The following is a 16,562-nucleotide window of genomic DNA, read 5'->3' as shown; positions in this document are numbered from 1 at the left end:
TAGCAGCAGAGTCATTAATGACCATAGGTCATAAGGGATAGGTCTGGGGAAAGAGTTACCAAACCCAAAAGAAGATAGCCTTGTGGTACAGGCCACATTCAGAGGAGTTGAGATTTTTAGTTGAGGGACACTGTTAGCACAAGATGATACAAGGAGAGGGAGCCAGTGGGAAACAGCCTGAGCTGACTCATTTCTTTCTCTAATATTCTGAGTAGGTTTCCCATTGCCTAAATCCAGTTGCAAACCAGAGGGCAAGTGAGCAGATTAGGGTTAAAGAAGCCCATACATATCAGCCTCCTCGGGCATGACAAAGATGAAGGATCAATCTGGAGGGGCAAAGGGAAGATACTAGCTCAGCTATCCTCAACTTCATGCTGCCACAAAAAGAACTCTCAAGTGGCAGCCATATATTTACATTTCATTGAGCAGGAAGTATTCCAGAGATGAAAGAAGACATGCTCATTTCCTTTTAGGACACATCTCAGAAATTGTCCTCAACACTTCTACTTTTGTCACATTGGTCAGAATTTAGTTATATGGCCAACTCATTACAAGGGAGGTAGGAATATTTCATTTTTATTTCTGGTAGCAATGGACCACACTAAAAATCAGAGATTTGTTGCTAATGAAAAATGGGAGAATGTCTAGGCATTTACTCTCTGCTTTTCCTCCTCTTTGAACTGCCTTTTTTAAGAAGTGACTGAATTCCTCAATGATCACAGCTCCTGTCACAGGGGATCTTCTCCAGGATTACATTTCTCACTGGTCTGTGAACATACTACCCACCCATTCCCTTCGTGGGCTCTACTGGCCAGAATGGGTTTTCATTGATGCCGTATCTGGGTGATTTGTCACCCACTGTTATTTACTTAATCTCCCCACACCATTATTTTAGTGCCTTCATTAAAACCGTGTGACAATTCTGAGTTGAACATTTAATTTTTTATGATGACAAAAAAAGTCTTATTCTAAAGGCAACTCTTCTGTTTATTTTATTTTAGTTTTTGAGTATATGATCAGATGATATATGTGACTATATCTGGTGAACTGTAACATAGTATACAGATATAATAGGCAAAATATAACAACCTCAAATATTAATGGTTTTTTAAATAAAATTTATTGTCAAGTTAGCTAACATGCAGTGTATACAGTGTGCTCTTGGCTTTGGGAGTAGATTCCCATGATTCATCACCTACATACAACACCCAGTGCTCATTCCAATAAGTTCCCTCCTCAATGCCTATCACTATTTTCCCCCTGCCCTGCACGCCCATCAGTCCTCAGTTTGTTCTTTGTATTTAAGAGTCTCTTATGGTTTGCCTCCCTCTCTGTTTGAAACTATTTTTTCCCCTTACCTTCCCCCATGGTATTCTGGTAAATTTCTTGAATTCCCCATATGAGTGAAATCATATGATATCTGTCTTTCTGATTGACTTATTTCACTTAGCATTACACCCTCCAGTTCCATCCATGTTGTAGCAAATGGCAATATTACATTCTTTCTCATTGCCAAGTAGTATTTCACTGTATATATAAGCCACATCTTCTTTATCCATTCATCAGCTGATGGACATACGGGCTCTTTCCATAATTTGGCTATTTTTGATAGTGCTGCTATAAATGGCATTTTTTTCTATTAGAGTCTTCTATAAAATAGGCAATTGGACTTGAAGTATTTTTTCATCTTCTTCAAGGAACTATATAAATTTATTTTTTTTATTTTATTTAAATTTAAAAAAAATTTTTTTTGAGAGAGAGAGAGCAGGGAGTGCAGGAGGAGCAGAGAGAGAAGAGGACAGAGGATCCAAAGCAGACTCTACACTGATAGCAGCAAGCTAGATACAGGGTTTGAGCTCACAAACTGTGAGATCATAACCTGAGCTGAAGTTGGACACTCGATCAACTGAGCCAGGTGCCCCTATTTTTATTTTAAAAGAGAAAATTTATCGTGAATATAATTTTTCATGACCAAATAATTTGCTCACCACTGCACTTTATTAATTCTTATTTTACAGATGCCATAGTGATAGAGTTAGTACCCTTTTCAATTTGGACAGGGTAGTAAATGAAATTCTTTCCTTTAAGTGGAAAACAATGCTATTTTACAGCAAAAAAATTGAACTAGAATGTCAACAGGTGGTGGAATATCCTGAAGATGGAAATATCTTCTTAAAAATTTCACATAGTTTTTGGAGGTATTTAACTCATTTCATTTGCTTATGGAAAAAGAAAATCTGATAAATGTGTACAATTAATTATATCTCTGTTCTAAACGATTTCTATATATAATTTATGAAAAAATAAATATTTAATTATTACTTATTCACTATAAAATGCATATTGAGAGAGAACACCATAGAAAGAAATGTTACTATCCCAATGATAGAAAAAACATGCTCATATAAAGAAAATTAAGTTTCACATATATGAATACATGCACTTATATGAACTTACCTAATTATATTTTCTCATATGAAATTTGCCACATATATAACAAATCTATCTATCTGTTGGGAGAGAAGATAAATTTAATTCTTGTTTAAAGGACTCTCAAAATGTGCAATTGCAGATTAGGCAATAGAATTAGGGACTAGATTCCCATAACATAACAAAAAATTTTTATAAATAAAATTAAATTATAATTAAAATGTTAATATTTAACATTGATCAAATTTCATTTGGTGTCCTCTCACCTTCTGAATATGTATTCTATTCAATTACACATTTAAGTTTCTAAGCTAAATATCTGAGATGACGTGGCATCTCTCACTCTTCCTGTCTAGGTCTTCGTTCCTATACTTGAGAACTGGACAACTGCTTCTTCAACCTTAAATAGAGTAGTCCACTTTTATACTTAGGCCACTGTATCCATTCCATGCCTTCACATGGTTCAAAGTAACTCCATTAAGATAAATCATCATTTAGCCAAACTCCCTGAGTCTATAAAACTGTGTTGCCTTGGATTTTCATTGCCATACAGACAATTAAATATAGAATAATACTGTTCCACCTCTTCCTGTGTAGCCTCCTTCAAGGTTGTACCATAGGTCAATCTGAGTGACAGCATTATGTGCACAAAACTCCTTTTCTCTACTGTTTCATTTTCTTTAAAGTGCACTTATTTCCTTACTCCTTTTATCTCAGGAATTAGATTCCTGACAGTCCTCCCTCACACATGGTCAAAATATGTTGTTAAACAGACAAGCTGAGACACCATTATCCCCACATCCAACCCATAAAAAATAGTACAAGTTTTCCTTTAAAACATATAGATGTTGTAATTCAATAATATATCTATTTTTTTCTTCAGTTATGGTCCATGAATGTGAATAGTAACCCCTAAGAAGTCATTTTCTGATATCATTGTGGTAATGGTAGGCATTCAGGTGAATGAGATATAAAACAAGTTGAACTCATTTAGTAATTTGGGAATTTCATTGCTTTGGAAAGCAAAAGGGAGTTTGAGACAAGATTTTATTTGCAAATTTTAATTAAATTTATCTGACAGAGTAAGAAAGTTATTTTTGATTTACAAAGAAACTTTTATATTAAAGCCTTGGAGATGTAATAAATATAGTTGCACAATGCTACACAATACCATTTTATATTAATTACTTTAGTTCTATGGTGCCTTACTTGGGAAAGCAAAATTGAGAAATTTTACATGATGGATTATTCAATTTTATTATTCAATTGGATATATTAGATAAATTACAAATTAACAAAGTTGATGAGTTGATTGATAACATTTAAGAAGATGCCAGTATCATTTACAAAATCAGTATAATTTGTGACCAACAAAACTATACGTAAAAAATTCCAATATGTTGATGGTTTCTCTAAAACCACAGCCTAAAAGAATAATTTGTCCAACATGTATGTGTTTCTGTACATATGTATGAATATATAAGCTGGAAGAGTGAATTCAAACGGAATGAGGTAGGAGGTTACCTACACAAAAAATATAATTATAGAATGATTGTTGTTTAGTAATTTTTATCAGGAAAGAAACATTTCCTTGCCTTTGAAATAATGCATAATTTCTTGATATTGCCAGTTCCTTCTCTAAAGATTGACCACCAGGCTAATTTTTAATCCAATTCCATAAATATGTATTGAATTTCAATAACACACATTAGGTGTGAGATTGAGGCTGTTTCTCAAATTTGGCACTACTGATATTTTGGACCAGATTATTTTTTTGGTAGGGCTGTCTTATTTGTAGGATATTTAGCAGTGGCCTCTGCCCACAAGATGCCAGTAGCTCTCCACCCAGTCTGACAGCCCAAACTGTCTCCAGATGTTGCCAAATGTCCCCTAGAGAGAAATCAACCCCCATCAAGAAGTGCTGATTTAACATAATAAATCACTCATTTAATCTGCACTCAACAAAAAATGGCAAATAGCAATTAGATTTACTCAGCAAAATAAAAAACCTATTTCGGAAAGGGAAATCTGAAAAAAAGCAAAACCAAAAATATATTATGAGGCTTCTTTCCAACTACAAGCTCCCAAAGACCAACTCTGACATACATACACAACACACACATACACACAATTAAGAATCACTGTCACAGTGCACAACTAAATAATAATAAATATATCCATGTTTTGGGATGGAAAATATAGCGATCCCACTACTGTACTGCCATATTAATTAATCTTAATATACTACACACAATATTAAAACAATATGTTTTTTGACATTTTTTTCTGACTCAATAGACAGTAGAAAAGCCCCACAGGTACATACTTAAGATTTAATTTGGACTTTATGAGTAAAATTTTCATATATTACTAAATATGAAAGAGCATTGTGAGTATAGGGAAGATGTTAAGTGATGTGTATGTAAGAATATGTAAAATGTAAGATCATCAAGAAGGCTATTGAGTTCAGAACGTAAGATATTAGAGATGGCATAGCAGAGGGGATGAGGTTGAAAATTCCAGAATCTGAAGGGTCTAAATATAAAGTTATAGAGTTGGAACATCATTTGGTAGCAAATTAGGTAACCAAAGATTTTTTTATATGAAGCGTGACATGATCAGATTTGTGTGTGTGTGTGTGTGTGTGTGTGTGTGTGTTCGTGTGCGTGTGTTTAGGCAAATAGGACAGTGTTGTGGAGTTCAAAATTGAGGTATATTAGTAACAAGGGGACAATAGATGCAGGAGAGAGATTATTTCAATTGTACAGAGAAGAACTAAAATGAATACTGACCATGGAAAGCTAGAAAGCATTGGTTTATTCAGGAGGCATTTCAGTTTTAGAAACAATAAGATTTTGTAATAAATTAAAAAGTAAAATTTCAGTTGAGTAGCTATATAAATTGGTAGTTGGTGATGTCAATATTTAAAGCTGGAAATGACACTGATGTAGAAAAGTGAAGAAGTGGAAACAATGTGTTTTGAGAACGTGAAGCTTAATATCTTGGACAGCTGTTTACTATGCCACAAATAATGGAGATATGCTAGAATTCAGGAGATTGACAGGGCTGAAATTGTTGATACAGTTGTTATCAATATGCAAGGCAGTAAGTTGGAAGTAGAGTAGATGAAATATAAAATACCATGAGAAATAAAATGGCTAAGGAACAAATTCTTGAGAATAGTTACACATCTGTAGAGGATGCATGATGTTAGCCTTCTTTTGTGTTAGTCACTTAATTGAGATTAAGAGAAATCTACAGGCTAAACAGACAACAAGTAAATAAAAAGTATAAATGAAATAATGAATGAAGAAGGTGCTTAGTTCATACTTCATGGCAGATTGTGGATTTGTAGAAGTTCAAATGGAAGTTAGTTTTCAAACACATCCAGCTATATACATTAAGTATGTACAGATTTTTACATGTCAGTCATACCTCAATAAGGTGGGATACAGTAAAATAAAATAAAATAAAATAAAATAAAATAAAATAAAATAAATAATAAAATGAAAAAAAAATAAAACCGATACAATTGTGGAGAGCTGAAGCCCTGTTAGTTTCAGTTACAGGCTGTAACATAAGTTTAAGAAAATGAATTAGGCTTAATATAGGGAGAAGTTATTTATTCAAGACATTAAATATATCTAGGGTGAATAAGAAGAGTAGTACAATTAGTTGGCCTAAGAGAAAGCTCATTAATAACAAACGATTTTTGGCTTTTAACATTATTCAAGCATTGTGCAAAAATCTTCCTGTGCATACAGAGAAATACATATATAGGTATAAATGCATGGGTGTGTTTAGATAATCTGTATATAGTATGCATACTGCATCATAAATATTTGTATTCCCACTTCAAATATGATGTTTTAATGACCAATTTACTTTTGATAAAAATTTTTAAAGGAAGTACAAACACTTTACACTAGATAGCTTCTGTTACAAACCTTGTAATGCCATATTACTCAACATAGAAAGGAATGGATTATTTTCTTCGACAATGAGTTGCCTATTCACTCAATAAAACTTATTTTGGATAGCAAAAGAAACATATGTATTTAGGAGAGATTTTTTTTTGCCCTGCATGAAAAGAGTAAATGAATAAACTCACTTATAATTAACTTTACCCATACATAATTCTACCTTAGGAAATATTATGTGAGTTTCTACAATGTAAGTCCTGTGTTAGTAATTTTATATAGGGTAAAATGAACTAGACCAAGTATTTGGGGCCAAATATTTACAATTTAATACAATAAAAGGCAAGTACACAAATTACTGTAATATGTTTTATACTCCCCAAGAAATTCAAAAAGATGTCTAATAAAGTTAAGTTAATCATAAGAATAAGAAGTATAGTGGCAGGAAAAAAAAAAAGTGTTCCCTGTATCATTCAGAGTCTTAGAAAAATGAGATGTGCACACAAATTATTTTGAATATAATCAAATAATGGCTGTATTTAACAAGGCTATGAGGAAACTCAAGAGAGATAGAACAGTCCATGGGGCTAGTGTGAACGGCACATCATTGGCCCACTTCTGGGTGAGAGGAGATCACTTACAAATCCAGAAAAAAGGAGAACCAAGTGGGAGAAGCTCTGGATTTGGGTGGTCTCTAAAAGCCGCCCTTTACGACACTACAGAGAAGGGGACAAAGGAATATTTCAGTCCTTTGGCTCCTGAAAACTTGCTAGCGCTTATCGTTAGCCAAGCCCAAAGAGAATCTAGTGCGCAAAATTGTCCAGTGAGGTGGGCTAGTTATCCAAAGCTCTTGACAAAGTGAATAGGAATGGACTGGCAATGCCAAAAAAAAATGTCCCACATGTTCCAATATTTTCAATTAATCATATTATATTTGGCCTGAATTTTTCCCTTAAAGAAGAAACAAAAGTATCCCATTACATAAAAAACAGTATTTTCAGAAGAAATACTAAAATATTAACTAAAACACAGATCAGTTAATGTTTCTATAGAAGATATTTTTAAAGTAACTGTTTAGATCAAGATGGAAGGGGGCTGAGAAGGATATTCTCACAAGATCAAGTTAATCTTCTGAGTCAAATGATAGATATGTGTGGGTTATTTAAATATATATGGGAATTTAGACTAAAGCTTTGTTCCTATTAAAATAATACCTGTCACCTTGACAATGAGTAAGCACATATTGGTTTTCCTAATATAACAATGTCTCTCTTTCAGGGTAGGATATTAATTTTCCCAGACTACTACAGCAGGATGTCAATGTCATCTTTCTAAAAGAGAAAAATATTTGTTTAGAAACAGATTTCATTGAGGCATAAAATTCTGTGAGCAGAATCCATGTTACTGAAGTGAATGTAAAACTGAGTGGGAAAACAGTGGCAATAAATTTTGGAGATTATATATATTTGTTATTTGTTTGTTTCAGCAATTTTCTAGAATTAAGCAATCAGAGTGGGTAAGTGGCTTGTTTCTCTCTCATTTCTCTCCTCCTTATAGCTCCAGGGACATCAATTAGCCACAGTGGTCTCCTGAAAAACTAACTGCCAATTAACACCAGGAGAGTTTCCTCTGAGCCACTGTGGACCATTGCACAGGGAACCCAGCAGGTCTCTGATAAATCTTGCTCTACATGTATTTGATTACACTGAAAACAATAACAATGTTGGGGAAAAAACAACTATGAAATTTTAACTATTCTGAGATGTCTTTTTAAAGATTTATTTGAGGGGCACCTGGGTGGCTCAGTTGGTTAAGTGTCCAACTTTGGCTAAGGTCATTATCTCATGGCTCGTGGGTTTGAGCCCCACGTCAGGCCCTGTGCTGACAACTCAGAGCCTGGAGCCTGCTTCAGATTCTCTGTCTTCCTCTCTCTCTGCCCTGCTCCCAATCACACTCTGTCTTTCTTTCTCTCTCTCTCAAAAATAAATAATAAAAACATTTAAAAATTTTTTAAAAAGTAAAATATTTATTTGAAAAATTTACAATAATTAGCTGGATAAATTGATTTATTACATTGATGTTTTCTATATTATCAGAATAGTTCATAAATGAATAACCCTGATTATGAATAAAAGCATATCAATATTTAAGCCAATATTTAAACCACTATGTAAAATTAGTTCACTATTATCTCTTAAATCCCAAAAGCCACTTCCCAAGTAAAAAGGAAGACTTAGTTTGACATTGCAAAATTGTAATTTCTGTTTCAAAAGATGACAAAATATTTCTCTGCTATTTTTGTCGTCAAATATCTTGATTTCTTGTTAAAATATATCACATCATCTAGGTTTAAATATATCGATAACTTTAATATGATATATTGTGTTTATTAAGACAATAAATGTAACTACATATATAGCTTTCAACAGTAACATATAATTTTTCTAAATGTGTAGCTATTGTAAATAACTATATTATCAACCTACTAAGGAGCCTCATATAATGTATTTAGTTTAATGACATCATTTATTTGAAATCCCAAGTGGTATTTATTGACAATAATGTGGATAATAAAAATGTATGAAACTAGCATTCCTAAATTGAGAACTATTTTGGTCAATTCTCCTGGCATGATTTTTAATACCCTAATTTATAGAGGAATGATGAATTGTCAAGTTAAATTTCTTTGGCCAGTTTGATTTGCTCCAGGACTTATATTACCACAGTTAAACTGATCTCTGGCCATAAAGTGCTATTATATCACTCATGTTGCTTATGGAACTGATTATCCATGCAGCAAGGAAAATACTACTTCTAATCTTAATTTTGTACCTGTGGAGGATAGTAGATAATGAATATTCACAATGTTTGTATATTTATTGATATGTATTGTTTTCTCCTTAAAAAAAATTTTTTTTACATTTATTTATTTTTGAGAGACGGAGAGAGACAGAGCATGAGCAGGGGAGGGGCAGAGAGAGAGGGAGAAACAGAATCCAAAGCAGGCTCCAGGCTCCAAGCCCTCAGGGCAGAACCCGACACAGGGCTCAAACTCACAAACTATGAGATCATGACCCGAGCCAAAGTCTGACACTTACCAGACTGAGCCACCCAGGTGCCCCTCTCCTTTTTTTATCCTTCCTCTGACCCGCTCCACTAAATTAATATTTAAAATTTAATAATATTATTAATAATGTATTAATATGTTTCTTAACATATTAACAGTATTTAATAGTAATATTGATTCTTCCCTCTAATCCTCGTCCTCAGAACTTTTTGGATGATATCATAGGGACTCAATGTTCATCACATAAGAGAATGCCGCTATTTCTTGATTGCGTTGACCCATATTAAGTCATGTATGGAATATGTCCCATTCTTTTTTTAAATTTTTTTAATGTTTATTTATTTTTGAGAGAGAGAGTGAGACAGAGCATGAGCAGGGGAGGGCCGGAGAAAGGGAGACACAGAATCTGAAGCAGTCTCCAGGCTCTGAGCTGTCAGCACAGAGCCCAATGCGGGGCTGGAACCACCAACCGTGAGATCATGACCTGAGCTGAAGTCGGGTGCTCAACTGACTGAGCCACCCAGGCACTCCTATCCCATTCTTAAATACTGTCTCTTTACCAATACTTAATGAATGTACTCTTCATCATCAGAGCCCAAAGTAAATACAATTTCATTTAAGAAAGTGACCTCTGATTCTTTTTCAACCCTTTCAGACCACCTGAAATAATCATCTTGCCTTCTAGAGTACTCTGCTGTCCTGTTTCATATGGTAATCATTATCTATGAGATTTTAATTATAATTATATGAGTGTATATAATATCTTTTCCAATAGGGTTCAAATCCTTGAAGATAAACATGAAGCCATGTTATTCTTTGCATTTTCAATACATGGCTAGACACACAGCAAGTGTTTGAATGATCTGTTCAACAAGTTTACCTTTTTTTTCACTCACCTATACATTCACTCATTCACTCAAGTCCTATTTTGACCATGTTCCAGCTACTTAATTAAATGCTTTGGATTATAAAAGAAGAATATATCTTCCATTTTTTACTAGTGAAACATCTATTGTTCTCATTCCCACAACAATATAAATCTTAACTTTCAGAGCAATTCTCTCTTTTACCATTTGTACCTAAGTTATAAGTAAAAGTGTTTCTCTTTTTCTTTCTAAATATCATGCAATAGACACCTACTTTCATTATCTTAGCATCTCTTCCTTTCAAAAACAGCTTTCCCACCACATGTCAACTTGTTTCACCTTCCCTGCTACAGGTATGAGAATATAGTTTAGCCAACAGAAACCATTTTTAGAAATTGGTATGCATGCTGGAAGAGAGAAACTTAATCTTTTTTTTTTCCTCTAGAAGCAAGCATTGGTGGTTAAAGTTACAGAATAGTAAATCACCAGTCACCCCATTAATATATGGAGAAAACATGCTTGAGACAAATGATGATAGAGCAGGCAGAGGGACACTGAAGATAGGGATATTACTTGTTAAAAAAATAAGAAGAAATGCAGTTTATTAGTGACTACAAAAAAATACATGTCCATTCCTTAAAGATTCTTAAAGACACTTTTGTAGTGCACCACACTATGTAATTGTTCACAGAACTTACCCATAATTGTGTATGATTTGTTTAAAGTCCTTGATAATTGCTTCTAGACCTCTTTACCAATTTTCAGTATTCTTCCAAAGGTTATTTGACTATTTACATGGCATCTTAAATCAAATCCACACTTCTCTGCCTAGTTTCAAAAATCTCTTTCAGCTTAGTAACACCTGAAGTATAAGCTCAGTGATGATACTTACATTGTTTTCATCCCATTATAGCATGATTAAACATTCAGTGGTTGGTGAATAATTTATATGAATAGTGATTTTGATAATATTCTGAGTAAATTATTAATTTTAATTAATTAAAGCACTGAAAAAAACTAAGAGTACTTGGAGAATAATCTCTGTGAACAGAATATCCTGTCTACATGGCTTATTTCATTAGGCCATATGAAGACTTTATTATAGATATTTAGACTCTAAATCACTAGGGATAAGTAATTGACATTGGTTTTAATGAGTATCATTGATATATTTGGAGGCACATCATTATTCTTTATAGCAATTAGTGTATATAAATATTTTTAGTCTATTTTGTATAACTTGTATGATAGGAACTGTTAGTTTCCTACTTGGCATCCTTCCCTTCTCTCTTCCTTGCCCAGTCTAAACTGTCCATGTCCACAACCCTCCCCCCTGCAGCCTTGTGCCGGGGGGAAGCTGAAAATCTGGTCACCGTCATATCAGGCCTAAGGGTAAATCCCATTTATGTTGCTGGGGATCATTTCAGAAATGGGCACATTTCATCCTGACCAAGGAGATATGAGGGGAAATTTGATGGGAGGGTCTCTTGAACCTATCAAATTCTCTAGGAAGACATAGTCTAACTTCTTCTCTTGGGTGTGGTAAGGCCTTGTTTTGCTAAAGTGACCTTACTACCAATATGAGGATGAAGTCAACATGGAGGATGGATAAAGAGATATTTGTGAGGAAAAAACAAAACAAAACAAAACACCTAAGTCTTTGATTGCAATTCTGTACATAAGTACATCAATTTCCTGTAATAACATTCCATCTAAAATATAGCATGCTTGGTATTCACTTTTATAACATTTATATTCATTAAGTGTCAGAATAAACCAAATTAATCTCTGACTTAAAATGAAGGTAAAAGAAAAATAAACATAAGCTAGATTGCAAAAATTTCTAACTCATGATGCCTTTCCTCAGGAACATGACTTATTTTATAAAAATAGTTCCCTAATTACTCTCTTCTCAATGAAAACATGTTTTGATGATTTGCATGGGCATCAGGGACTCATAACATTCCTGCTGACTAGAGCCATGTGAACATAACTGTCAGTACACACTGTTCCTTCTGTTTTATTTGGTAAAAGTAATATTTCTATAAAATATGGTAGCTTTGGGAAATTTCTCTATTCTCTAAGTATCCAGATTGGGCTTATATTTATGATTCCTCCAGTACCTGAATTCTTGATTTTTTTCAAAAAATATTTTGATTTAAAGGAATAAGGACTTTTTTAAGATTGAACATCATGTATAATAAAATATAAGAATGTGGGTAATAGGTACTTTAATTTTACTTCTGAGATTCATAAAATCTTTCCTAAACTCTTCATTATATGAGTCACAATAAAATATAATGCCATTGTGATACAGAAAAGAATGATACAATTTTGTTAAAGAAATATGAATGAGAATATTTGCTAAATGTTATGATTTCATGGCTTTCCTCAGATATATTTAGAAAAATAGACATGTGGCATGCAAAATATAATGAAAGGTATATTGAAGCTAAGCAAACAGAACATTAACTCTTTCTCATCGATACTATAGATTTACTCTGATCTTCTCTTAGAAGAATTTTCTAATACAGAAACACAATTAATCTGGCTTTGATTAGTCCTTATAATTCCAAATCATTTTGATTTTAAGGCATACCTCACATTATGTCTTAGAGTTTCTGATTCCACTACTCTTTGTGAATAGTTCAACACATTTTGGCAAATTGCATGAATCAACGCTTTCAAAGTATTTTTCTCTTTTTTAAGTTCATTTTATTTATTTATTTTCAGAAAGAGAAAGAGAGAGAGAGAGAGCAGGGAGGGGCAAAGAGAGAGCAAGAGAGAAAGAGAGAATCCTATGCGGGGCTCGAACTCACAAATCATGAGATCATGATCTGAGCTGAAATCAAGAGTCAGAGGCTTAACCAACTGAGCCACCCAGGCACCTCTCAAATTTACTAATTAGCCATGGCTTTAAACACTGTTTTTGTTTTAAGGACAAGCATGGGTAAACACATTTCCATTAGTGTATTCTTAAAATTAATAATTTCATCGATAAATACCTAAAGTATATAAAATATACTTAAAGAGACATTAACAGTTTTTATATTTTGCTTCCTTAAATGTAAAGATATAATCTCTTCTTTAAATGTGTGATTAGACTAATGGCTGATGTAATGTCTTGTAAACATTTTTAAGCATGATGGATTTGAATGGGTTTATATGCTCCCATTAAATTCAGAGTAATTGAATTTTAGTAAAATTTTATGTATTTTGAGTATATGCATTAAAATAAAAATATTACCTGCTTAAATATAAGCAGAGAACATTCATTTATTGTCAAAAGCTTTCCTTTAGAGCTAGTGTCTCTACCACCAATTCACACTCCATAGTGTGATAGCCAATAATCCACTCTTTTATAAACCTTTTGCTCTGAAGTCACTTGTTTTGCACTAATTTTTTTTCTGTCGAAGTTCAGAGGGTCAAATATATGATTTATGTGTTTTTAATGTAGAATAATTTACAAAATTCAGCGTCAGGGCAATAAATGTTGCATCTAGAGTGATGCCACATATGTACAACTACAGGTATAACAACTCTCTTTCTGTTCAGCATTTCTAGTATTATATGTACCCAGAAAAATCTCCTGATTTTCTAATCTGTTTGATCAAATAGCTCACAAAATGTTAATTTTCATGCTTTAAAATTCTGATTAAACATTTCAGTCAAAGTAAAAACAAATCACAGTGATAATCCAAAATGCATCCTTAGGCTTGTGTTCACAAAACTGAATGGTTGCTGAAAATGTGTTTGCTTTTTAATATTACTAGTTTAATATTACTAGTTTATTAACGCACACTACAAGACAACTTAAAGAACTCTCACTATACCTGACATGATTTTTATATGATATACAATAATGGACTGAATTTATTGAATAGCAATGCATAATTAATAATATACTTGGCATCACTAGGAAATCTAACCATGCAAAATAGCATCAAAACTTTCTAATCATTGTTCAAATATTGCACTATTTTATTATTAGGTTGTTTATTGAAATCCTTACCATTTGGGACAGCATGGCTGGGAGAGCAGGTGGCCCAGTGCTGGTAGCTTCTGTGTTAGGAACACCTTGGTCTTTTTATTTCAGTGTTCTGTAAAAAAAAAAAAAAAAAAAAAAAAGACATTTCTTCTATGTGCTAAAAAGTGAAAATGGTTGGGATACCTAGATGGCGATGGAACATAGTTAAATCTCTTATCAAGTTAGGGGGATTTCTTTACTTCTCTTGTCTCTATTCTTCTGTCATAGACTAATAATAATACTTACAAATACCTGAAGAGTTTGTTTGATGAAAATGTTAGTTCATTGATATGAAGTTGCTTCAAAAGGTATAATGTTCCACTTGGTATGACACATTTTGTTATAATCTCAGATAAGATATGTATGATTTTACTAACATGATCTAATATATTCCATCAATTTAGGACACATTCAAGATTTTGCATGATTGATATGATACTCATTCTTGAATCATGGTCTAGAGTCGTCAAAAGGATATCACTGAGGTCTAGCTTTATGGTAAAATGAATGGCAAAACTGTTCCAAATACAACCTGCTTTCTCCTGTCTACTTAATATCTAAATGCTTGTGCCAATCTTCTAACACTTTAAAAACTTAACAGATGAGGTGGGGATCAAAATGGTAATTTGAATATTTTTATGTTCTTCAAAAGACAATACAATATATTATTTGTTAGAATCTGTTTGTATATTCAAGCACTAAAAATGGAATCATCAATTTATTTTATTATTGAAATCATATCTATCTCCAATACTATCCTGAAGTTTTTGTTCCATTAATAAATTTTCTAGTACAGTGTGCCCTAGTGAAGGTGATTTTGAGAGGAGGTGATGTTTATACATCTGCAATCTTTTTTTAAGAATAAAATATGTTGGAATGCAATCTAACACATGCCCTGATTTGGCAAACTATTTGCATTTACATAATGTGTTATTAGTTAAAATGATACACAAGGGCCATAAAACATATTATTTCCTTTGTATTTCAATTAGCTATTAAAAATGTATGAATTTTTTCTTAAAAATATTAAGAATTATAATAACCAACTTTTAATGTCTGCCATGCCTTGTTCTAAACCCTTTTATGTGGATTATCCCTTTTCCCTCAAAATTGTGCTATGAGATAGGCAATAATTATTGGGTTCTGATGGAACCCAATAATAAATACATAACACCTCTATTCAAATGTGGTTCTAAGTGAGTTGAGACAGATCATATGATGAGAAAGATCATATAGGAAATGTAATATCACTTTTCTTACTAATAAATATAAAGGTAAGTTTTGTGGTGGCTAAAATACGAGAATAAGGTTGCGTACTCCCAAATCTGCCACCTGAGGTGAAAATTTAAGTTTATAAGGAGGGACAATAAATATAATACAACAGATTTAGGATATTAATGGATTAGCAACACCCAGTTAAGCATTTTTTATTAAAGTTTGTCTTCCACCTAGCAAGAGTGATAGGTAGTAGTTAAGTATAGGTCCAAAAGCTGGAGGTATAGAGGGAAATACCTCTTCCTAGAAACAGTGGAATGGGGGGAAATGTTTTCCCTCCACAATAACAAGACAAGCTAACAATAATTCAGCTCTATGGATGGTTCAGGATCTGTGCAAAGTTCTTTACTTGTTTTATTTCAAATCATCTTTAAAACACCCTGAGCCAGGAGTCATACCTTGGTTTTATTATTTTAAATTTCTTTTTCTTTCTTTCTTTCTTTCTTTCTTTCTTTCTTTCTTTCTTTCTTTCTTTCTTTCTTTCTCTTTCGTTCTTCTTTCTTTGTTTCTTTGTTTCTTTCTTTCTTTCTTTCTTTCTTTCTTTCTTTCTTTCTTTCTTTCTTTCACGATGAGTAGTAATTTAGTCAATTGGTTACTACAAACCTTCTTAAATACTTTGACTTATTGCTTCAACATAATCTGTGCTTTGAGAGAATTAGCATCAATATTTTTGGTAATTTATCCTATTATTTCACAAAGTTGCCATTATATTGATAATAACCAGAGATAGCAGGATTGTTTACTGGCTGCTCATATTATAGTTTTGGCTCAAATTTGATAATCTGATTTAGAAACTCAAAGCAATGTAGATAATCCTTCTACTATGATTTTTGCAACAAAGAGATTTAGGGCTCATTTACCATCTAATATTCCAGTAACTCCAAGTCAAAATCATATGCCATGAATCCTCTCTTCAAAACACAAAGTAATTATAACAACAGTGACCTGCATTTTTGCTTTAACAAAATTGAGATACC

Source organism: Panthera leo, chromosome F2 (assembly GCF_018350215.1).
Source record: "Panthera leo isolate Ple1 chromosome F2, P.leo_Ple1_pat1.1, whole genome shotgun sequence".
Classification (NCBI taxonomy): domain Eukaryota; kingdom Metazoa; phylum Chordata; class Mammalia; order Carnivora; family Felidae; genus Panthera; species Panthera leo.
The sequence above is the reverse complement of the archived record's forward strand: the minus strand, read 5'-3'. Positions refer to the sequence as shown.